Source organism: Neovison vison, chromosome 2, assembly GCF_020171115.1.
Source record: "Neovison vison isolate M4711 chromosome 2, ASM_NN_V1, whole genome shotgun sequence".
In the NCBI taxonomy this organism is placed as follows: domain Eukaryota; kingdom Metazoa; phylum Chordata; class Mammalia; order Carnivora; family Mustelidae; genus Neogale; species Neogale vison.
In genome coordinates, this window is record NC_058092.1 from 24,491,302 (window position 1) to 24,515,936 (window position 24,635).

The following is a 24,635-nucleotide window of genomic DNA, read 5'->3' on the forward strand; positions in this document are numbered from 1 at the left end:
ATCCAGCCCTTCTGCCCTCCGGAGGCGCCTTTCCCAACGTAAAGTACAATTTTAAATTTAAGCTCCTGACTAAATAATGATTCCGTGGTCAACGGCCAGGAAACCTGGGCACCCCGGAGCCTCTGGAGGGTGCAGTGGGGTGTAGGCAAGGGCAGGGGGAGTGGGCGAAGCCGCTGGTTGGTGCCTGAAATCTGTGCGTTGCCCCTTTAATTGTGTCCCCAGCCCTCGGGCGTTTCTGTCCAACGCCCACGTCAGCAAATACCTTTTGTTTCTCTCACGTTGGGGCTACTTGTTTTAGGGCGCAAAGGAGCGGCTTCGAAAGTGGTTATTTCCCCTGCTGAGGTCCAGGAATCCTCCCCCAGCCCGCGCGCGCGACCCGCCGGTGCGCCGCGGCCCGCGGTAAGTGGCTGCGCGCGGCACGGCGGAGGGCGGGCGGGGCGTCGGGGCTGCCGGGACGGGCCGCGAGCCTGGCTGCGGGCGGAGGGCGGGCGGCGGGCGGCGGCGGCGGCGGGATGCGGCCCGGGCGCGGCGCCCCCAGACATTCCCCGGGCCGGCAGAGCGGCGGGAGGCGCAGAGGTGGCCGGGCGCCATTTGCAGCCCCCGGCGCAGAGGCGGCGTTGGTGGCGGCGGCGGCGCGCTGGCTCCGAGGGGCTGGGGACGGCCACAAAGGCGGCGCGGGCGGCGGGCGGCGGGCGGCTGGCGGCGGGGGCCCGGCCTCGGGGCGGCGGCCCGCGGGGAGAGGCGGGCGGCGCCGGGGCGCACGGGCTCGGTACCCCGCTGCCGGCCCTCCCCGCGGCCGCCCCGCCGCCCCGCCCGGCCAGCCCCTCCTGCGCGCCCGGGAGGGGCTGCGGGACAATGGCCGCGCCGTCGCCGCCCGCGCCCGCCTCGCCACCCGCCCGGCCCGGCCCGACCCGACCGCGGAGCGGGGAAAGGCGGGAAGGCGCGCGGAGCCTCCTGGCGGCGGCGGCGGCGGCGGCGGACAGGCGGCGCGGGGACGGCGCCCGGCGTGTGTGGAGCCGTCGGGCGCCGCGGACTCCGGGAGGGTCGGCGGCCGGCCGGGCTCGGGCTGCGCGGCGAGTGACGGGCGGCCCGCCCAATGGGGCGGCGGGGGGCGGGCGGGCCGGGGTCCCGGCGCTGCTTCCCCGCGCCCCGGGCACTTCCTCGGGAAGGTGGCTCCCTGGGCGGTAGTCCGAGTTTCTCCTCCATCCTCCATCCTTTGGTTTTATATCGTGATGCATCAGATCCGGGCTCAGAACCGAAGGCAGACTTGCTACACCCAACACATACGGAGCCATAATTTTTGGTTTATGACGGAACCGCACAAACGCACCTTCGATCCGTGCAGACTGCCTCTTTTATAAGTTAGTTAGCGGTTTGGCTCCTTCCCCTTACAATGCGCTTATTTCACATGGATTGTGCCAGAAGCCAGACTCCACACCTTTCCAAGACGTGTTAGGTTTTCTTTCCTTCTCTCTCTCTCTCTCTCTCTCTTTTTTTTAAATTGAGATATAATTGATATAAAACATTGTGTTGGTTTTCGTTTAAGACGTCTTTGGAAGCAGTAGATTCCCACCTAGTGGGCTTTTAACTACGCACGCCAGTGTTCTGTTCTCAATAAACGTTCCTGTTTGCGGAAGTTTATTTAGTAAATGGAGTGCCTTCGCCTATATGAATTATTTCACTTAATTTCACATAAAACAGCCACCCGGTCAGGTCGATGGTTATTCCACTTTCCAGATGAGGAAATGCGTTAAGTGCGGAATGTAAGCGTTGAACCAGAAGGTGAACGATGGCAGTCTCCCAAAGCCCCTGCCTCCTGTTCTTGTTCTTCGTTCCCTCCTAAAAGCACCTCCAGAGTCTTCTGGAAAGCGCGTCGTTCACTTTGCTTTCCTGCTCTAAAAACCTTAGTTGATCTTTATCAGAACAAAGCCAAAATCCTCAACAGGGGAGACAAGGCTCAAACTTACTCTCTTGTCCCACCTAACCAAAGCCTCAAGTATGGGTGGGTTTATGGGACCCCTGGAGCAAGAGCTCTTCCTGGTAACTAGGGATCAGAGATCTTTATTCCTGGGAACCTCTCTGGCCACAGCAGTGGCAAATGCGACCTAACCATCTAACCTGCAACCCTTAGCCAATTGGGCACGTGTGGGTTAGACTGCAAGATGTCAGCAGAAGGCATCCTGAGTACCTGGGCTCCTTGAGGTAAATTTCTGTACCCCATGTAAATTTCTGACCCCATGTTACTTGATTCATCCTCTATAAGTCTTATTTTCTATTTGAAACTGGGTTTCTGTTTAATAGGCTTAACCCTTTCAGTGACATAATTATATGTTCATAATATCTAAAGGATTTGATGTAAGTTTTTTTTTATTCCCCTCGAGGGAAGTTTTTGTCACTTCTTTGCTCAAAAATGGTTAGTGCCTCCCCATTTACAGTGGTTCCCATTTTACTCATATTAAAAGCCAAAGCCTTATAAAAGATGGTCCTATGGGGGCACCTGGGCTGCTCAGTGGGTTGAGCCGCTGCCTTCGGCTCAGGTCATGATCTCGAGTTCTGGGATCGAGTCCCGCATCGGGCTCTCTGCTCAGCGGGGAGCCTGCTTCCTCCTCTCTCTCTCTGCCTGCCTCTCTGCCCACTTGTAATCTCTCTCTCTCAAATAAATAAATAAATAAAATTTAAAAAAAAAAGATGGTCCTATGATGTCTACCTGCTGCACTGTCACTCTTCCTTTCTGAATCCATTTCTCTTTCCTCTCTCTAGTCCTCCAGCCCTCTCTGCTCCATGTTAGAATCTTTACAGTCCCATCTTCCTGGAACACTCTTTCCGTAGATAACACATGACTGTCTCACCTCCTTTTTTTTCTTTTAATTTTTTTAAAAGATTTTATTTATTTATTTGACAGAGAGTGATCACAAGTAGGCAGAGAGGCAGGCAGAGAGAGGGGGAGGGGGAAGCAGGCTCCCTGCCGAGCAGAGAGCCTGATGCTGGGCTCGATCCTAGGACCCTGAGATCCTTAACCCACTGAGCCACCCAGGCATCCCTTTTTAAACGTTTTTATACTTAATTCTAAATCTTTCCAGGGTTAAAATCCACTGAAGAATACAATTACCATGCTAGTTAGCTCAAGTTCTTTATGACTCAGGGATTTTTGCTAAGGAAGCTAATGAGATGGTTTTGGTGACCCTGATGGGACATACTAAATTCTGGTTTAATGACTATATATCTTAAAAGAGATGGTGTTGGAGCCCACAGTCTTCTTTCTTTTTTCTTTTTTTTTTTTTTAGAGAGAGGGTAGGGAGGGGCAGAGCAAGGGAGAGAAAAAGAATCCCAAGCAGCCTCCACACCCAACAAGGTGACTTACCGAGGCTCCACCTCACAACCCTGAGATCATGACCTGAGCTGAAATCAAGAGTCAGATGCTTAACTGACTAAGCCACCCAAGTGCCCCAAATTTAACCTTTCTTAATGACTTGAGTACAGTTGTAAATGCAGGTTATGTTAATGTCCTGTGGTTGTAAATATTATCACATGGTAAAATGAACCCAACCTATAGGACAATTCCTATTTTTTTGTAGAAGTTCCTGTTTTTGCTCCTTACTACAGTTCTACCTCTTGTCAGTTCCTCACCGTGTCTTGCTTCGACAATTTTAAAAAGATTTTATTTATTTGAGAATGAGAGAGAGGGAGAGCATGAGAGGGCGAAGTTCAGAGGGAGATTCTGACTCCCTGCTTAGCAGGGAGCCTGATGTGGGACCCCATCCTGGGACTCCAGGATCATGACTTGAGCTGAAGGCAGTTGTTTAACCAACTGAGCCCCACAGGCTCCCTATATTCAGCTTTAAATTGGTCTCTTTGGCCCTGCCTCTTCCACTGTTTCTTTCCCGCCATGGTGTCTCAGATTTTCTCCTGGCTACGCAAATTGGATCATAATAACAATAATACCGAATACTTGTTGAGCCCTTGCTGCATGCCAGGCATTGCGCAAGCGCTATGGTCAGAAGAGTGCAGGACTCAGGAGTGTTGGTTTGGGGTCAGTCAGCCAGAACTCCAGTCTCTGTCCACTTGTTCCTGTGCAATTTTGGAAAATTTTTGAAGAATTTACTTATGGCTCAGTTTCAGCTTCTGTGAGGACCACAACAAGATGAGTGTACAGTGTTTAGCACAGCGCCAAGTGCACATTCAAATATTAGTTATTTTCATTGAGATATAACTCACATGTCAGAAAATTCACCCTTTTAAAGTAAATTCAGAGGGCACCTAGGTGGCTCAGTCGGTTAAACGTCTGACTCTTGGTTTCAGCTCAGGTCATGATTTCAGGGTCATGGGGTTGAGCCCTGCTTGGGGCTCTACCCTCAGCATGGAGTCTGCTTGAGCCTCTCTTCCTCCCTCCCTCTCTGCCCCTTCCCCTTCGCCCCGCTGTCATGTGCACTTGCTTGCTTGCTCTCTCTCAAATAAATTAATAAATAAAATCTTAAAAAATAAAGTGTAGGGATGCCTGGGTGGCTCAGTCGGTTAAGCATCCCAGAGTCCTGGGATCAAGTCCCACATCCGGCTCCCTGCTCTGCTGGGAGTCTGCTGCTGCCTCTGCTGCTGCTCCCTCTGCTTGTGCTCATTCTCAACAAATAAATAAATAAATAAAATCTTTTTTAAAAAAAGATTTTTCCATGTCTTTAAAAAAAATAAGCAAATAAAGTGTACAATTCAGTGTTTTTGAGTGTAGTCATACAGCTGCACAACCATCACGATTCTTTAATTCCAGAACGTTTTCACCATAGTATAAAGAAACCTCATACCCATTAGCAGTCACTCTCCACTGCTGCATCTCCCTCCACCCATAACAACCACTAACCTACTCTGTCTCTGTCATCTCTCCACGGTCTTCTGTAACTAGCTCCTTGCACTTAGCTTGCGGTTTTTAACGTTCCCCCGTGTTAAAGCAAGTATCAGTCCTTGGTTCCTGCTCATGGCTAAATATTGTTCTGTTGTGTGAATGTGTCACGTTTTGCTTTTCCATTCAAATGATAGACATTTGAGTTGGTTCTATGTTTGGGCTACTATGAATAATCCCTCTGTGGACATCTGTGTACTATAAGATTTTTTTGTGGACATATATTTGCATTGATCTTGGGTATATGTCTAGGAGTATAGTCACTGGATTATATAACTGGTCTTTAATAGCTTTATTGAAATACAATTCATAGTATTGTATCATTATTATTATTGTATTATACAATATATTATTATATTATACAATATGTTATATTATATACACATATGATGAATTATATAATTCACCTATTTAAAGTATAAAATTCAGTGATTTTCACTCTATTCCTTCTGTACAACTGTCACCACAGTCAATTTCAGAGCAATTTCATCACCTCAAAGGAAACACGGTACCCTTTAGTTCTCAGGCCTCTCCTCTCAGCCCCCTCCCCACACCCCCCTTCCCAGCCCCAGGCAACTAAGTGTCAACTCTCTATATGAATTGAGTCATATAGTATGTGGTCTTGTGATTGGCTTCTTTCACTTAGTGGAATGTTTTCAGAGTTCATCTGTCATATAACACGTACCAGTACTTTTTTCCTTATAAACTTTGAATAACATTCTATTGTATGGCTATTCCATTTCCCGGTGATGGACATTTGTGATGTTTCCATCTTTTAGGTATTATGAATAATGCTGCAACAAACATTTGTATACAGATTTCTGTAGGGACATATATTTTCATTTCTCTTGGAGATACACCTGGGCATGGAATTGCGGGGTCCTCTGATAACTCTATATTTAATCATTTGAGGAACTGCCGGACTGTTTTCCAAAATGGCTTCATCATTTTACATTCCCACCAGCAGTGTATGACGGTTCTGATTTGTCCAGATCCTGGCCAACACTTGTGTGTGCATGTGTGTGTGTGTGTGTGTGTGTGTACGTGTTTATTCTAGCGATCCTAGTGGATGTGAAGTGGTATCTTACTGTGATTTTGATTTGCATTTCCCTGCTGACGAATGATGTTAAACGTATCTTTATGTGCTTTTGCTATTTGTCTCAATTTATTTCTTATTGCTATTAATCTTATTAATCTTAGCTATTATCTTATTTAATCCTCTTAACAGACTTCCTTAGAGCCTCTTAACAGTCAATATCCTCATTTTACAAAGAAGAAACTGATGCACAGAATTAAGTAGCTTGACTAAGTCCCACAGTCAGTAGTAGATCTGCAATGATGTCACTCTTCTTAAAATCCTTCAAAAATGTCCCAAACCTTCAAAAGTGGAGGGGCTTTGGGATCTGGTGGCTACATTCTTCTTTCTCTTTTTCTTTTCCAGTAGGCCTCTACAGGTCCCATGCCTATAGCCACAGCAGCATTTTTATCATCCCCAAAGAAGGCACGCTGTTTCATACCTACCTGTGCCTTTGCCCTTGGTGCTGTGCCCTTTGACCTCTGTTTCCTGAATGAACTTCTACTCATGCTTCAAGACCCACTCCACTGGTACTGCCTTTGGGAACTTCTGGACACTTCTAGACACAGTCATTTACTTCCTTGGTTTCAGAGTTCCCTTGTGCTAGGAGTATTTTCTTCATTGTAGTGTTACTTGGTTTAAAAGCTTCTTTCTTCTCCATCTTGCTCTTTCTCTGACTCTTTCTCCTAACCAATAGTGAGGTGTTCCAGAGCACTGACCTTTCCCAGAGCTAGAGAGAGCCTGGTACAGAGTTGGTGCTCGATGATTATGTATTGAATGAATACATTTCTCCTTTTTTTGAATATATGCCCTTCTCCTAAAAATAGTATAAAAGATCTTTGCTTTAAAAAAGGATAGGAAAAGGAAACATAGATAGCTATATGGCGTTCAGAACAGTGTAAAAGTAATCATCAAGTCAAAGGTTGAAGTTGCTCTCTTTCCATTGTTTTTCTAACTCTGCAGAAAGGCCTCCAGTGCTGTTGCATACTTGGCTCTCAGCAGTGTCTGAACCATCAAGGGTATGACAAACACTTTTGTATCCACTTCAGTTCCCCCTATCTCACTGGTCCTGTAGGATAAGTTGCAATAAAAGGTTCTTACGGTTTCAGAATATTTGGGGGAAGCTTTATTTCAAAATCTGCCATGTATTTTCCATCATCAGAAGATACTTACAAACCAAACAAGGCCATAGTTTTATCTAAGGTCTTCTTAATATGTACATTAGAATAGTATCCTAAGCCTAAACACTAAAATTTAACTTTCAGATAGCAAATCTTGTGGAGTACAGATCCTATTCTCATGAAATCTCCTCTGTGATAACATTATTTTTAAAGATTTATTTATTTGAGGGCACCTGGGTGGGTCAGTGGGTTAAGCCTCTGCCTTCGGCTCAGATCATGATCTCAGGGTTTTGGGATCGAGTCCCAGATCTGGCTCTCTGCTTGGCAGGGAGCCTCCTTCCTTCTCTCTCTCTCTGCCTGCCTCTCTGCCTACTTGTGATTTCTCTCTGTCAAATAAATAAATAAAATCTTTTAAAAAAATAAAGATTTATTTATTTGAGAGGGAGCTCACACATGAAGAGGAGGGGCAGAGGGAGAAGAGAGAGAGAGAATCCCAAGCAGACTCCATCCTGAGCACAGAGCCCAACATGGGACTCCCTCTCAGGACCCTGAGTTCACTACCCAAGCCGAAACCAAGAGGTAGACACTTAACCGACTGAGCCACCCAGGTGCCCCTGTGATAACATTGACAAAAAATCTGAGTAACAGACCAGCCTATGAGTCTGTTAAGGGATGGGTGGGTAAAGAAGATGTGAGAGAGATCTATATAATGGATTAATATCCAGCCACGAAAAAGAAAGAAATCCTGAAGTTTGCAACAACAGGGACGGACCCTGAGAGCATTATGCAAAGTCAAATAAGCCAAATAGAGAAAGACCAATAGCTACTACAGGTTATCACTTATATGTGGAATCTCAAAAACAAAGCGAAACTCCTAGAAACCAACTAGAAAGGTGGTTATGAGGGGCTAGAGGATGGAGGAAATAGGAAGAGGCTGGTAAAAAGGCACAAACTTTCAGCTATAAGATGAGTAAGGCCTGAGGATCTAATATATAACATGGTGACTATAGTCGATAACACTGTTAGGTATAATTGAAATTTGCTAAGAGAGTAGAGCTTAAGTGTTCTCACAAAAATAAACAAACAACAACAAGAAAGCGCACCAAACCCCAATACCAGCGATCAGTGTGAGCGAGATGATGATGTGTTCATTATCTAGATGGAGGGACTCCTTTCACAGTGTGTATGTATCCGAGCATCATAATGTACCTTTAAATACCTTACGGTTTTGTCAATTACATCTTAATGAAGCTGGGGGAAAAAATCCGCAAACACCCTGATTCCTAGAGCATCATTAATGAGGCAGTGTTTGAAATGGTAATATGGCAACAGTAGTTTCTACAGAATAACTCTTCCTTGGGGCGAGGTCTACAATAGCGAGTTAGAGTAACCTTAACTGCTTCAGGCCAGCTAGAACAGAGCTTTGCCGACTTCATGTACACTGTGATTTTGAAAAGATCACTCTCTCTGAGCACACGAAAACGAGGGACACAGTCACGTTTTCTTCTGCATCCACTTTTGTAGAACTTAGCATTTTACAGGCTTCAAGAAAATCTGTGGTAGTAAAGTTATAAAATGTTTACGTTTTCTATGCAGTTAAAGAGTTTAAAGCGGTCTGTGTAATTAATAATAGTCATGATGATGATGATGATTACCATAATAATAACATCCATCAAGGGCTTGGTATAAGCAAAGCACTGTTGTAAGCACTTTACTTAGATGATTTTTCTCTTTTACTCTGTCCTGTAGCTCTAGAAGGTATTTCTTTCTTTCTTTCTTTTTTCAGATTTTATTTATTTATTTGACAGAGATCAAAAGTAGGCAGAGAGGCAGGCGGTGGGGAGGGGGGGAAGCAGGCAGGCTCCCTGCTGAGCAGAGAGCCCGATGCAGGGCTTGATCCCAGGACCCTGGGACCATGACCTGAGCCGAAGGTAGAGGCTTTAACCCACTGAGTCACCCAGGCACCCAGAAGATATTTCTATGATTCCATTTTACAGATGGAGAAACTGAGGCTCTAGAAGGTTAACTTCCCACGTTATCTAGTTAATGTGTGGCAGAGCCAGAATTTGCACCTGGACAGTCTGAGTCTAGAGCCTGTACCCCCGCATACTGACCAGTCCTGCTGTTCACACACTACTCGCCTGTCTGCTTAAAGTTCGAGGTAACTGATGTATTAGTATGTCATCTGGGCCTTGTGGCAGGAAGAAGACACCGCTCTAGAGTTTTAGCTGGTTTACTAAAGGGAATTGAGTGCTTACAAAATCACTGGAAAGGCCGGAAGGAATGGGCTCCAGGCGGGGCCTGCAGAAATCATTCCCAGAACCAGACTGCAAGCAGGCCCTCCAGGGGGAGGGAATCAGGAGGCCATCACTGGCCCTGCTGTGTTCCAGATGGCATCGCTCGCTGCAGTTCAAGGGTCAAGAGATTGCTTCCCTGAAACTGCCCCTCAGTACCCACCAACTGGGGACGGTTGTCTCTACCAAACTTGTCTCTAAACAGCCATGAAGCTCTGGACCCTGAAAGGCTTTGCAGGAAAATCCAGTGTTTCCATAAATGTACTTGCCAGCATTAATGCCTAAGTAGCAGAAAGATGGCCCCTGCCTCATTTCTGTCTTCCAGATCTCACAGAAGAACATCTGATGGATGAATTCTGTTTCACGTGGGGGAAACTGAACCGTAAAGGAGTCTGGGAAATGTGCTTTTTTATTTTCCAAAAGGAAGTTGGAAAGGATGCTGAAGGTTAATACACAAACCAGCTAACATCTGCTAGAGTAGGGGCGCCTGGCCGCCTCTGTCAGTAGAGTGCGCATGTGACTCTTGATCTCAGGGTGGCAAGTTCAAGCTCCATGTTGGGTGTGGAACCTACTTTAAAAAATTTGTTTTTTAAAAATATCTGCTAGAGTAGAAATGGCGGTTATTCCTAAAAAGGGTATGTCATCAATTTGTAAAAACTATGCAGGGCATAGCCTATAGTCCAGAAATCAATTTTCTTTCTTTCTTTATTTTTTTAAAGATTTTATTTATTTATTTGACAGAGAGAAATCACAAGTAGATAGAGAGGCAGGCAGAGAGAGAGAGGGAAGCAGGCTCCCTGCTGAGCAGAGAGCCCGATGCGGGACTCGATCCCAGGACCCCGAGATCATGACCTGAGCCGAAGGCAGCGGCTTAACCCACTGAGCCACCCAGGCGCCACCAGAAATCAGTTTTCTTAAGAAGCCACAGAATTAACTTTGCTTGTCACTGCACAGACCCAGTACTAGTTAGGGTGCTGTTAAGTACCATTGTTGAGATAGTAAAGCTATAGTTCTCCCGGTAAGTACCCTTTCCTGAGTGCTCAGTGGGGCTAGGTGATAGATGAGCTTTTAGTGTCGCAAGAAGTTGTTCTCAAAAATTATTAATTTTGTTCCCCCAACTAGTTTTCTGCTCAAAAAATTTTGTAAGCCTAAAGGCAACAAAATGTTTTGAATGATTTAAGTTGCCAGAATCCAGACCTCCTCACAAGTGGGTAATCATTTTACTAGTTTAAATATATTTGAGCAGCTCTCCTTTCTCTGTGGGTGTTTTCAGGATACTCATTTAAAAATTAATGGAGCGCCTGGGTGGCTCAGTTAGTTGAGCGACTGCCTTCAGCTCAGGTCATGATCCCAGGGTCCTGGGATCGAGCCCCACATCCGCCTCTCTGCTCAGCAGGGAGCCTGCTTCTCCCTCTCCCTCTGCTGCTCTGCCTGCTTGTGATCTCTCTGACAAAATAAATTAATAAAATCTTTTTTTAAATTATGTCAGTTTAGGGGTCCCTGGGTGGCTCCGTCAGCTAAGCGTCTGCCTTTAGCTCAGGTCGTGATGCTAGGGTCCTAGGATCGAGCCCCATGTAGGGCTCCCTGCTCAGCGGGAAGCCTCTGTCATTCCCCCTACTTGTGCTCTCTCTGTGTCAAATAAATAAATAAAATCTTTTAAAAAATAAAATTCTTTCAATTTGTTTTCTTCTTTCTATTTGCCTGTGTTTTCTAAAATTTTCTGTAAGTATACAATAGTTTTATATTATAATGAGAACTCTTAGCTTAATTGATTGGTTTAAAAAGCATCAAATTCATTTTCCACTGCCTATGGACATAAAGCCTCATACTCTCCTTGATTAACAAAACTTCATGGTCAGCAAAGAAAACAATCCAACAGATTTTTTTTTTTAGTAATTAAAAATGTCTGGAATAAAGTAAAAACTGAAAAATTGTTAACAGGTTGTTACAGCTGATATTACAAATTGTGGTATACTCGGGTGCAATCTGGCAAACTCAGTAAGTTATAAAAGATCTGGGTGACTCCAGTAGGACTTTCTGAACATATGCGGTAAGATTTTTTTCCCCCACTTCCTGCAACCGTACAGTCTCTCAGAAATGTTGAATTTTTCAAGTTGAGTCTTTAAAGCTCTTCTGTTTGGTTTTCTTGCAAATCCTATTAATGGCACTTGCAGGAAAAGAGTGATGTGACATATGTTGCTGTTGTCATAACCTGATCTGCTAGCCTGCCTTTGAACAGCTTTTGTCTTCAGAAGTTTATTTCATTGTCAAAGTTAAAAAGTATGTCTGCTTGCCATTGGCTGTAATCCATTATAATATCAGAAATCACTTCTTGCAGATTTTCATATTAAGGATTCAGTTAAAAATAAGCCAGTCTGTTTATTTCTGTTCATTCATCATCTGTGCCGATGACCTAGTTCACTGGAACAGTGCTGCCATATAGTTTTATTTAAATAAGTAGCTATTAAGTACCTTAGCAGATGTTTCTGTCTCTAATTACAAAAGTACATTATAAACAGCTATTTGCTTTCTCTACAGGACAATCCTTCATATACAGAGTGTGTTTGACTTGGAATCTTCCCTTTTTTACTCCACTCAATTGACTTAGCAGGGTTTCAAGAGCAGCGTTCATAAATTTTCAGGTATGAGCCATTTTAATTCTTGATATTATACCTATCTTAAATATATGGAGAGAAAGTCGAGTTTTGCAATTATAGGTTTTATATAATCAGAGTATGGATTTGTTGCTTGAACAGTTACTATATAAAACACTCAACGTTCTGGTTTTCTTGGCCAGGTCTCCCTGTTCACTTATTGCTCAGTTTTTAAAGATTTTTATTTATTTATTTGACAGAGAGAGATCACAAGTAGGCAGAGAGGCAGGCAGAGAGAGAGGAGGAAGCAGGCTCCCTGCCAAGCAGAGAGCCCGATGCGGGACTCGATCCCAGGATCCTGAGATCATGACCTGAGCCGAAGGCAGCGGCTTAACCCACTGAGCCACCCAGGTGCCCATTATTGCTCAATTTTTAATTCATTGCCTCCCTTGTGGGTGTATCTCCTCCATCCTACCTTAATCAAAGTTTCATCTGACGTAAGAGCTAGAGATGATCTAGACCAGTAGCCTCAATTTGTAGAGAAGGAAACGCAGCCTGGGAAGGTAAAGGTGAAGTCCGTGGACATAGAGCTAATTGAGTGTCGGGGCCCTTGCCCCGACAGCTGTGCAGGACGGCTTAGCAGTTAGGTCCTGCGGCTTTGGAGTCACTGTCTTGGTTAATATCCTTCTCTGTCCAGTGGGGACAACAGTGGCACCTACCTGATAGGTTGCCATGTGTGAAGATTAAAGACAATATATATTGCTGCTTTTATTATTGTCTGTGGCCCTTTTTCTCATTGAGTTGATCCCTTCACTGCTTCTTGAAACTTCCCACCTTGGCTAATGGTCACCAGGCTCTCACGTTTCTCCCCGTAAGTCTCTGTAGAACTGGCTCCTTGTCCCCATCTCACGCCACAGTCGAGGGCAGTCACTAGGTTCTCATCTCTGCCTCTGCTTCCGGTGAGCCCCTCCATCTGTCTTGGCAAATATCTTCTACTGCTCCGTCTTCAGGTCCAACTTACCCCTGAGCTTCGGATCAGCATTTCCAGTGGCCCTTGCTACCTGATTTCCCACTCAAAACCGAAGTACTTAAAACCAAACTTAAAACCAAAGCCATTCCTTTCCCCCTAAACCAGCCCTTCCTCCCGACTTCCTAATTTCTGTTAGTGATACCACCAAACACCTAGGCTTTACAAATCACTGCGTTCTCTTTATAGCCTTCTCGCCTTCCAAGCCAGTGACAGGTTGTGGTACCCTCTAGTACAATCTGGCAAATTAAATAAATTACAGAGTATCTGGGTGACTGCTGTGAGGCTTTCTGAACATATGTAGTAGAATTTTTCCATCAACCATCAAGACCCATGGATTTATTTTCCCATTCAGGTATTTTGCATCTTTTCCTTCCTTCCCATTCCTGCTCTCCTCATGGCATTGACGCCATTAACCGGACCGACAGTTGCAAATAGAGTAGCTGTTCATTTACCTGCAAGTGGCTGGGTTCCTTGTCTTTCTTTCCCCCAAGAAATATAGCCTCTTGACTTTGCATGATGGAGTGTTAATTTGTCACTTGTTCATTTAGCGCATGAATTTTGACTTAAGTAAAGACACAGAATATCATTATTCTGGCTGCTTCTAACATGTCTTAATCTTGAATTACAGCCTCGATCTGGCTAACTGTGAGACTCATTAATATTGTACCCACTTGTTTGACAAACTCTAAAAAATTTTTATTTTTGAATATACTTTTATTATTCAGATCTCAAAATATTTAAAAGTATACCATGCAAAGCCCCCATCCCATTCTTTTCTCCTGCCTCCTGAAGCTCTTCTCACTTCTAGCTCACAACCACTGTTCTGTTTCTTGTTAATCTGGTTCAGAGTTTCTGATTTTTTTCCCCCTTGCATATGTGTGTATACATATACATAATATACACACACAGAGATATATGTGTGTGTGTGTATATGTGTGTGTATGCACAAACACATATATATGTATATATATAGAATATGTGTATGTGTATATATACATATACATATATATGTCTATACGTATATGTATATATACACATACTCTATTCTTTGCTTTCTAAAAAACTTAACTATGTATCATTGCCATCTTTCCATATAACTATACCCTAGTCATGGACTTTTTTCTGACCATTCACTATCACAAACAGTTCTTCAGTGAATAACCATGTACATGTGTCATTCTGATCATGTACCAGTGAACCTGTAGGATAAATTCCCAGAAGTGAAATTACTTGGTCAGAAAATATATGCATTTGTAATTTTGAGAGCTATTGCAAATTTGACCCCATGGGGTCGTATCAATTTATATTCCTACCAGTAATGATTGAGGGTACCTGTTTTCCCACATTCTTTTTTTTTTTTAAGATTTTATTTATTTATTTTTTTATTTTAGAGAGAGCACATGAGTTGGGGGGGTGAGGGGCAGAGGGAGAGGGAGAGAAAGAATACAAAACAGACCCCACACTGAGTGTGAAGTCCCATGCGGGGCTTGATCTCACAACCCATGATATCATGACCCATGAGACTGTGTCCTGAGTGGAAACCACGATTTGGATGCCCAACCAACAGAGCCATCCAGGTGCCCCTGTTTTCCCATGTTCTTATCAATATTATCATATTTTTGGATTTTTTGCTGCCTTGAGAGGGGAAAATGATCCATCAGTGTGGTTTTAATGTGCATTTATATTTTTATAATCAAGGTTAATCATACTTTCCATATTATAAGGTACATTTGTGTTTCTTTTCCTGGGAACTGTCCTTTGTCTCATTTTGTCTTAGGGTTATTGTTTTCTGACTTGCCAGTTTCTTAGAAGCTCAGTGGAGGTGACCCTTTTCTCTGATAGACTTTTTTGCCATGTTGTCATATGTTTTTTGCCTTTGCTTCTGGTATGTTTTCCCATGCAGGATTTTATTTCATCTTTATGTAATCAAGTGTATCAACCTTTTATTTTATGGCTTCTGCATTTTGAGTCCTAAGCCCTTCCCACTCTGAGTTTATCGTCTCCCATATTTCCTCTTAGAACTTCTATGGCTTTTTGTTCACACTTCCAATCTTTGATCCATCCATATGGAATTTATCCTGGTATGAGATGGGAAGTGTAAATCCAGCTTAATTTATTTTTTTCTGGAAAGCTAAAATTGCCTCAGTGCCACTTATTAAACTGCTCATTTTTTTCACCACAAGTTCATCATATATTAAATTCCCACCGATACTGGAGCTTATGTCTGGATTTTCAAATATACTCCACTGGCCTTTTTCTTTATCACCAGCATCACGGTTTTAATTAATGAGGAAGTATAATTAAAAGATGTTGGTGCTAATTCCTTCTCTTTGTTCTTCTTCGTTTTATTTATTTATTTATTTATTTGACAGAGAGAGATCACAAGTAGGCAGAGAGGCAGACGGGGTGGTCATGACCCCTGGGATTGAGCCCCGCTTCGGGCTCTCTGCTCAGCAGTGAGCCTGCTTCTCCCTCTCCCTCTGCCTGCCTCTTCTGCCTACTTGTGATCTCTGTCGGTCAAATAAATAAATAGAATCTTTAAAAAAAAAAAAAGAAAGAACCTTTGTTAGTTCAGTAAGGACACCGGTGAGGATACTGATCGAGCGCCTCAGACATAACAAACGTTAAACTAAAGCCAGGCATACATCTAGACGTAGTCTCTACTTGTATGGATGTTCCAGTGTCACAGGGAAACATACGTTACAATAGACAGATGCAGTCCAGCACTTGTCACAATGTACATGTGTGTGGTACAGTATATAGGAAATCGGAGTTAACATCAGCCCAGGAAAGTCAAGGAAAGCTTCCCAAGGGAGGTGCTGTTTGAGCTGACTCTGAAGGAGGGGCAAGGGCGTCTCGGATCGAGAGGGATGGTTTTACTGTAGCATACGAACAATATGGACAAAAAAGTTGGCGGCATGAAGGGTACCGTGTGCCCGGGAACTGCCATGTAGCCTGAGGACGGGAGGCAAGATAGGTGGTAGGAGATGAGCGAGGAGAGATTGGCAGAAGCAGGGTCCCAGAGAGTATTAAATCCATTCATTACAGGGGCGCCTGGGTGACTCAGTGAATTAAAGCCTCTGCCTTCGGCTCAGGTCATGATCTCAGGGCCGTGGGATCGAGCCCCACATCGGGCCCTTTGCTCTGCGGGGAGCCTGCTTCCCCCCTCTTTCTACCTGCCTCTCTGCCTACTTGTGATCTCTGTCTGTCAAATAAATTTTAAAAAATCCATTCATACAAACAAGGACTTTATCCAGTAGGCAGGAAGAAGCCATTAAAAATTTTTAAGCAGCAGAATCCAGGACAGTAACATACTTCAGGGTGGACTGAAGGGAGAAAGACAAAAGGCAAGGAGACCCGTTAGGAAGTTCATTGTATTAGTTCACATATTCTCTCTAATGACATTTAGCATCCTCGTATAAGGATTCATATGACAGATTCCTCCTACAAGCCAGAAAAATGCTCATTTTTACTGGGGAAATGATGTGAGCACTATAGAAATTATTTGTTTCCCTGTTTTTATGATTTTGGCTTGGGTTCCAGGACAAATGGTGTTAAATGCAAAAGTACAGAAATATCTCACCTCCATTTTAAATTTCTAATTTCTATTTTTAAACACATTGTATATGTATTTTATTTAAAACTACTTGAGATTGCTTTTGAAAAGATAGGTAATCACCTTGAAAAAGGATGAATATAAAGAAAAAAATATAAAATTCCTGAAATCATGCAGTCCTACCTCTCCCCAAGTGCCTTCATCCTAAATCAGTAAAATTCCGTCTCCAATACAACAGAGATAGAGGACTCATTCCCCTGCGAGGGGGCAAATTCTGTTGAACAGCTGAACCCAGTACTTCTCAATTTGTTTTACCAAAGACCGCAGTAAGAAATGTATTTTACATCATGACCCAGTACACACGTATTTGTGATTCTGCATGTTAATGTATCTGAAGGAAAAAATTCATAAAAGAATTCTTACTCCTTGCAGGAAGCTCTATTATTTTAAATTCCATTTTGTGTTCTTTAAAGCCTAGTTGTGACCCGCTAATGGATTGAGACAAGCAGAATGATAACTGCTGACTTAATACTTAGCAAACCTCAGTTTTCCTGCATGGAGGTATGAAAGCACTAGATGGGGACACCTGAGCTCAAAAAATTCCATTAAGTTCTCATTGTTAAAAAGCTGTTCTTGGGGCGCCTGGGTGGCTCAGTGGGTTAAAGCCTCTGCCTTCTGCCTTCGGCTCAGGTCGTGATCTCAGGGTCCTGAGATCGAGCCCTGCATCGGGCTCTCTGCTTGGCAGGGAGCCTGCTTCCCCCTCTCTGGGCCTGCCTCTCTGCCTGCATGTGATCTCTCTCTGTCAAATAAATAAATAAAATCTTTTTAAAAAAATGTTCTTTAGACTAGTCTGGCTTCTGAAGTCCCATCCGTTGGTCCGCTTTGCTTTTTGGAACCACTCTGAACGTCCATTCAGTAAACACTGATTGAGCGCTGTGTGCCAGACATTCTGCTCTGTGCTAGGGCCTTGGAGGTGAGCAAACCAGAGTCCTTGCTCTCTGGGGGCTTACAAGCTCTAGTGATCGTGTCCAGACGACTTGTCTATTGGAGCAACTGAAAGAAGAATTCTGCTTCTTCTTCATAACTGCCCTTCAGTCTTGGAAGACAAATCTCATATCTCCTTTGAATCCTTTCCCCCAGTTTTGAAACCATGCCTCGTAGGACATAGTTTCTCTGACACTAGCCAGTGAGCTGTAGTGATATAGGGACGCTCCTCCCCGCAGCAGATGGGCTTGTCAAGATAACTCTGAGAACGTGACCCTGAAGCGAAGACTTGTATCTAGTGGGAGGAAGGGAGATATTCCAACCTTTCTGGACCAGGGTTAAGATTTCGGATTCCTTTCCAAGTGGTGGTTTTGAAGAGAGGAATGCCATGCTCTGACTTAGGTTTGAGTAGATCTCTCTGGAAAAAGCAGGGACCAGCCAGGAAGTTAATACAGGAGGTCTGTCTACTCAGGTGTTCTTTTATGATCCTCAGTAGGGTCTTGCCATTTTTGTTGTCTACTTCCTGTGCTTATTAAAATATTTCATTTCAACTATTTTTGTGAAAGGGATTTTCCGTTGTATCTGCTACCTACCTATTTATTTTTGCGTATTAATTTTATAAGTGGCTGTCTTACCAGATTCTTTTGTTTCTGAGAGTTTTTACTTAATTCAGCTTATTAAGGTATAATTTACATACGATAAAACGCACCCATTTGAAGTGTACAATTCAATGGGTTTTGACATATATTCGTGTGTAACAGTCACCATAAGTAAGATATAGAACATTTCCATCCCCCAAAATTTCCCTCCTGTCTTTTTTTCCCCCCTTATGCCTTTTTGTAGTTAAAACCTCCTATCCGTCTCATTCGCAACCCCAGGCAACTATTAATCTCCTACTTTTGTCACTCTGGATTAGTCTCGCCTGTTCTAGAATTTCTTATAATGGGGATCTCCCAGTATGTAGTCCTTTGTGCCTGGCTTCTTTTGTTGAGGCTGACACTTTGGAGATTCGGTCAGGTCATTGTGTGTATCCGAGGTTTGTTCCTTTGTATCGCTCAGTACTGTTCCATGGTAGGGATGTACCTCCATGTAGCTATTCACCAGCTGATGGACATTTTCTTTCCAATTTGGGGCTAGTGTGAACGAAGCTGCTGTGAAAATTCTTGTGCAGGTCTCTTTGTGGGCATATGTGTTCGTTTCTCTTGGGTAAATACTTAAGAATGAAATCGTTGGTTCAAAAGCAGGATAACTTTATTAGAACTGCTCAACAGTTTTCCAGATTGTCTCATTTCATATTCCCACTAACCGTGGTGAGAAGCGGTTTCTCTACATTCTTGTCAGCACTTGATCCTGTCCATCTTTATAGTTTTAGCCATTATAGTATATGTGTAATGGCTTAAAAAAAAAAAAAGATTTTATTTATGTATTTATTTGAGAGAGAGAGTAGAACCCAAGGCAGGACTCAGTACCACAACCCTGAGATCATGACCTGAACTGAAATCAGGATCAGAGGCTTAACCAGCTGAGCCTCCCAGGTGCCCCTGTGTGTAATGACATTTAATTGTGGTTTTAATTTTCATCTTCTGTATGAAGTGTATGAAGAATGCTATTAGGGACACCTGGGTGGCAAAGTTGGTTAAGCGTGGGACTTGATTTGGGCTCAGGTCGTGATCTCAGGGTCATACAGTTAAGCCTCTGGTCAAGCTCTGCCCTGGGCATGAAGCCTGCTTAAGATTCTTTCTCTGCCCCTCCTCTCCATGCTTGGGCCTGTGCTTGTGCCCATGCAAGCCCCACCCCTCAAAAAAAAAAAAAAAAAAAGATGTTAAGCATCTTTTCATGTGTTAATTTGTATATCTTTTAGGAACCAGCTGTTCAAATTATTCGCCAATGTCATATAGTTTGCCCTATTGTTGAATGGTTTGATGTCTACGTATTCTAAATAGAAGTTTTTTGTCAGAAACATGTATTGCAAACACTATATTCTAATTCATGGCTTGGCTTCTCATTTCCTTAATAGTATCATTCAAAGTGCAAAATTTGACAAATTTTTCTTTATGGCCCATGCTTCCTGTGTGCTAAGAAATCTTTGTCTAGGGGTGCCTCTCTGGCTTAGTTGGAAGAGTGTGTCTCTCTTGATCTTGGGGTCATGGTTTGAAGCCCCACGTTGGATGTAAAGATTACTAAAATATATAAACTTAATAAAAAAAGATGGGTGTCTGTGTGGTGCAGTCTTTTAAGCTTCAGACTCTTGGTTCAGCTCAGGATGTGATCTCAAGGTCATGAGATTGAGCCCTGCCTCAGGTTCTGCGCTGAGTGTGGAATCTCTTTGGGACTGTCTCTCTATCTCTCCCTTTGTCCCTGACCACCTCAAATAAATAAATAAATAAATCTTTTAAAAAGATTTTTTTTTCTTTCTCTCTCAAATAAATAAATAAATCTTTTTAAAAATGAGGGGTACCTGGGTGGTTCAGTTGGTTATGCAACCAACTCTTGATTTTGGCTTAGGTCATGATCTCAGGGTCGTGGGATTGATCCCCACGTCAGGCTCTGCACTGAGGGTGGATCCTGCTTGAGACTCTCTCTCCCTCTCCCACTGCCCCTCCCCCTGCTCACACATTCCCTCTCTCTCTCAAAAAAAAGAAAAAAAAGAAAGAAAGAAATCTTTGCCCACCCCAATGTCTTAAAGATTTTCTCCTATGTTTTCTTCTAGAAATTTAACTTTTACATTTAGTTTTGTGATCCATTTTGAGTTTAAAATTTGTCTGCAGTGTAAAGTAAGGGTCAAGTATCATTTTTTTCCCCATAATGGATACCCAGTTGTTCTGGCACCATTTGTTTGAAAATATTAGTATGCCCATGTTGAGTTATTATGGCACCTTTTTAAAAATTTGATAAAATTGATAATATATTTGTGTGTTTATTCCTAGGGTTTTTTTTTCTTGCTTTTTAAAAATTAACATATATTACGTGTTTCAGGAGTACAGGTCTGTGATTCATCAGTCTTATACAATTCACAGTTTTCATCACAACACATACCCTCCCCAGTGCCCATTACCCACCCACCCCATCCCCCCTACCCCCTCCACTGCAGCAGCCCTCAGTTTGTTTCCTGAGATTTGGAGTCTCTTATGGTTTGTCTCCCTCTCTAGTTTCGTCTTATTTCATTTTTCCCTCTCTTCCCCCATGATCCTCTGCCTTGTGTCTCAGATTCTACATATCAGTGAGAGCCTATGATAATTGTCTTTCTCTGATTGACTTACTTCGCTTAGCATAATACCCTCTACTTCCACCCCTGTTGCTGCAAATGGCAAGATTTTGTGCTTTTTGATGGCTGCATAGTATTCCACTGTATCTATATACACCACGTCTTCTTTATCCATTCATCTTTTGATGGACATCTAGGCCCTTTCTGTAGTTTGGCTGTTGTGGACGTTGCTGCTATAAACATTGGAGTTCACTTGCCCCTTTGGGTCACTGTGTTTGTATCTTAGGGGTAAATACCCAGGAGTGCAATTGCCGAGTCATAGTGTAGCTCTATTTTTAACTTCTTGAGGAAACTCCATACTGTTTTCCAGAGTGACTGCACCAGCTTGCATTCCCATGTGTGTATATTTCTGGACTCTTCTATTCCATTGATCTATGTGTCTATCCTAATATTAATACTGCACTGGTCAGGGAGCCTGAGTGGCTCAGTTGGTTGAGCATCCTACTCTTGATTTCAGCTCAGGTCATGATCTCAAGGTTGTAGGATCGAGCCCCAAATAGGGCTCTGCACTCAGCATGGAATCTGCTTGTCCCTCTCCCTCTGCTCCTTCCCTCCCCCATCTCTAAAATAAATAAATAAATAATCTTTTAAAAAATACTGTACTGTCTTGGTCACTGTAGTTATATTAAATCTTAAAACCTTACAAGACAGGTCCCTTTTTACTCTTTTGAACATTGTTTTGACTATTCTAGGTCCACTTCATATCCTATAAATTTTAGAATCAGCTTGGTAATTTCTACAAAAAGAAGCTTTTTGGATTTTGATTGAGATTTCATGGGATTTCATCGGTTAATCTGAATAGAATTGACATATTAACTGTTTGGTCTTCTGATTCATGTATATGGCCTGTCTCTCCATTTATTTGGATCTTTGACATTTCTCTCAGCCATTTTGTGGTTTTCAGTATACAGAGTTTGAATATATTTTAGTAATTCGATCCCTTAGTGTTTCATTTTATTTAAGTTTTTTTTTTAAAGATTTTATTTATTCATTTGACAGAGGGAGAGGGAAAACAAGCAGGGGGAGTGGGAGAGGGAGAAGCAGGCATCCCGCTGAGCAGGAAGCCAGATGTGGGCCTCGATCACAGGACCCTGGGATCATGACCTGAACCTAAGGCAGCTGCTTAACAATGGAGCCACCCAGGCACCCAGTGTTTCATGTTTCTTAATGTTTTTATGAATGTGTTGTTTTTTTATTTCATTTTCTAATTATACACTATTAATTGACACAAGTAGAATTAATTTTTATATGTTGACCCTATATCTTGTGACCTTGTTAAATTCAGTTATTAGTTCTAGGAGAGTCTCTGTAGATCTCTGGGGATTTTTTATGTATATGATTTCTCTTGGGATTTACTTATTTGTACAGTGCGTAAACAGTGACAGACTTTTTTTCTTCCTTTTCACTCGCTTTTATTTATTTTTCATTTCTTTATACATTGACCAAGACCCAGGTCAATGTTGAATACAAGTGGTGAGAGCACAGATCTTTGCCCTGTTCCCTATCTTGGAGGGGAAAGCATTCAGTCTTTTGCTTTTTGTACTCTTTACCAGTTCCCTTCTACTCCTATTTTGCTAGAGTTTTTATCATGAATGCGTATGTTTTTAATGAACCCAAGTTTAATTTTTCAAATACTTTTTCAGCATCTATTGATTTTTTTAAAGGATTTTTATTTATTCATTTGAAAGAGAGAGTGCATGCACGTGCATAGGCGGGGAAGGAGCAGAGGGCAAGGGAGAAGCAGACCCCTCAGTGAGCAGGGAGTCTGTTGTGAGCCTTGATCCCAGGACCCTGAGATCATGACCTGAGCTTAAAGGCAGACACTTAACCAACTGACTCACCCAGGCACTCCTCTGCATCTGTTGATAATCTTTTTTTTTTCTTATTTATTCTATTAACATTGTTAACATGGTGAATTGCGCAGATTGATTTTCAGCGATTAAACTATCTTGCCGTCCTGGAATTAAACTTAGTTGTTGTTGCCTTTTTATATATTTGATTTACTAATATAATATTATACATTTTTTGTGTCTGTGTTTACAAAGGATATTATTTTGTAGTTTTCTTTTCTTGGAGTGTCTTTGGTTTAGGTACAAGTATACTGGCCTCATAAAAAGAGCTGGGAAGTTTTCCTCCTTCCCTGTTTCTTGAGTGTTTGTATGGGATGTGTATTATGTCTTCCTTAAATATCTAATATAACTTAACATTGAAGCCACTTGGGCCTGGAGTCTTTTTTGTGGGCAGATTTTTTTTTTTTAATTTTATTTATTTATTTGTTAGAGAGAGAGAGAGCACACGAGCACAGGCAGACAAAGTGGTAGTCAGAGGCAGAGGGAGAAGCAGGCTCCCCGCCAAGCAAGGAGCCTGATGTGGGACTCGATCCCAGGATGCTGGGATCATGACCTGAGCCAAAGGCATCCCTTGTGGGCAGATTTTAAAATTATATTTTCAATTTCTTTATTATTATATGTTCAGTTTCTTTAATTGATATATGGCTGTTCAGACTTTTAATTTTTTCTTGTATCAGTTTTGACCATTTATATCTCTTAAGAAATGTGTTCATTTCAGGGTCCCTGGGTGGCTCAGTCAGTTAAGTGTTCTACTTGATTTTGGCTCAGTCATGTTCTCGGGGTTGTGAGACTTGAGTCCTACGTCGGGCTCTGTGCTGGGTATAACCTGCTTAAGATTCTCTCTCTCTCTCTCTCCCCTTCTCAGTCCTCCCTTCCCTCTCTCAAAAAAAAATGTTGGGGTGCCTGGGTGGCTCAGTTATTAAGCATCTGCCTAAACATCATGGTCCCAGTGTCCTGGGATCAAGCCCCATGTTGGGCTCCCTGTTCAGTGTGGAGCCTGCTTCTCCCTCTCCCACTCCCCCTGCTTGTGTTCCCATTCTCTCTGTGTCTCTCTCGGTCAAATAGGTAAATAAAATCTTTTTTAAAAGAGGTCATTTTGTCTGAATTGTTGAATTACTGATGAAGAGTTGTTCATAATATTTTGGGATTTTTTTAATGTCTGTAGGATCTGTAATGATGTTTCCCTCTTTTATTCCTGATATTGGTAATTTTGCATTTCTCTCTCTCTCTCTTTTTTTTTTTTTTTGTTAATTGGCCAAGCTAGAGGCTGATAAATTTCACTGATATTTGTATCAGTTTTATTGCTATTGATCAGTTCATTGTTATAGAGAACTAGCTTTTGGTTTCATTGATTTTCTTCTCTCATTTGCTCAGTTTCTATTTCATTTATTTCTGATCTTGTCTTTATTTATTTTCTTCCTTTTCCTTATGTTGGTTATATATATATATTTTTTTATGTTGGGTATATTTGATCTCCATTTTCTAGCCTCTTATGTAGAAATTTAACTCACTGAGTTTTAGAACTTTTTTTTTTTTAAAGATTTTATTTATTTATTTGAGAGAGAGAGACAGTGAGAGAGAGCATGAGCGAGGAGAAGGTCAGAGAGAGAAGCAGACTCCCCATGGAGCTGGGAGCCTGATGTGGGACTCGATCCCGGGACTCCAGGATCACGCCCTGAGCCGAAGGCAGTCGTCCAACCAACTGAGCCACCCAGGCGTCCCGAGTTTTAGAACTTTTTTCTTTTCTCTTTTTTAAAATTTTATTTATTTATTTATTTTAAAATATTTTATTCATTTATTTGACAGAGAGAGACACCATGCACGCACAAGCAGGGGCAGTGGGTGGTAGAGGGAGAGGGAGAAGCAGACTCCACACCAAGCAGGGAGCCTGATGCAGGACTTGATTCCAGGACCCAGGGATCATGACCTGAGCCAAAGGCAGACACTGAACCAACTGAGCCACTCAGGCATCCCCTTT

The 24,635-nt window shown here is 42.7% G+C and overlaps 1 protein-coding gene across 5 annotated transcripts in view; it reads left to right on the top strand.

Annotated features, from left to right (window-relative positions):
* ZBTB8A (zinc finger and BTB domain containing 8A) overlaps positions 1 to 24,635 on the top strand; it is a 65,173-nt gene continuing 40,538 nt past the window's right edge. For 2 of the 5 annotated variants that reach the window (XM_044237691.1, XM_044237695.1), the window contains exons 1-2: positions 254 to 399; positions 11,917 to 12,020. The gene's annotated coding sequence lies outside the window, so the exon portion shown is untranslated. Of the gene's footprint in view, positions 39 to 253; positions 400 to 9,081; positions 9,246 to 11,916; positions 12,021 to 24,635 lie in introns of those variants that run through there. The other 3 variants (XM_044237694.1, XM_044237692.1, XM_044237698.1) reach the window with 3 other exon arrangements.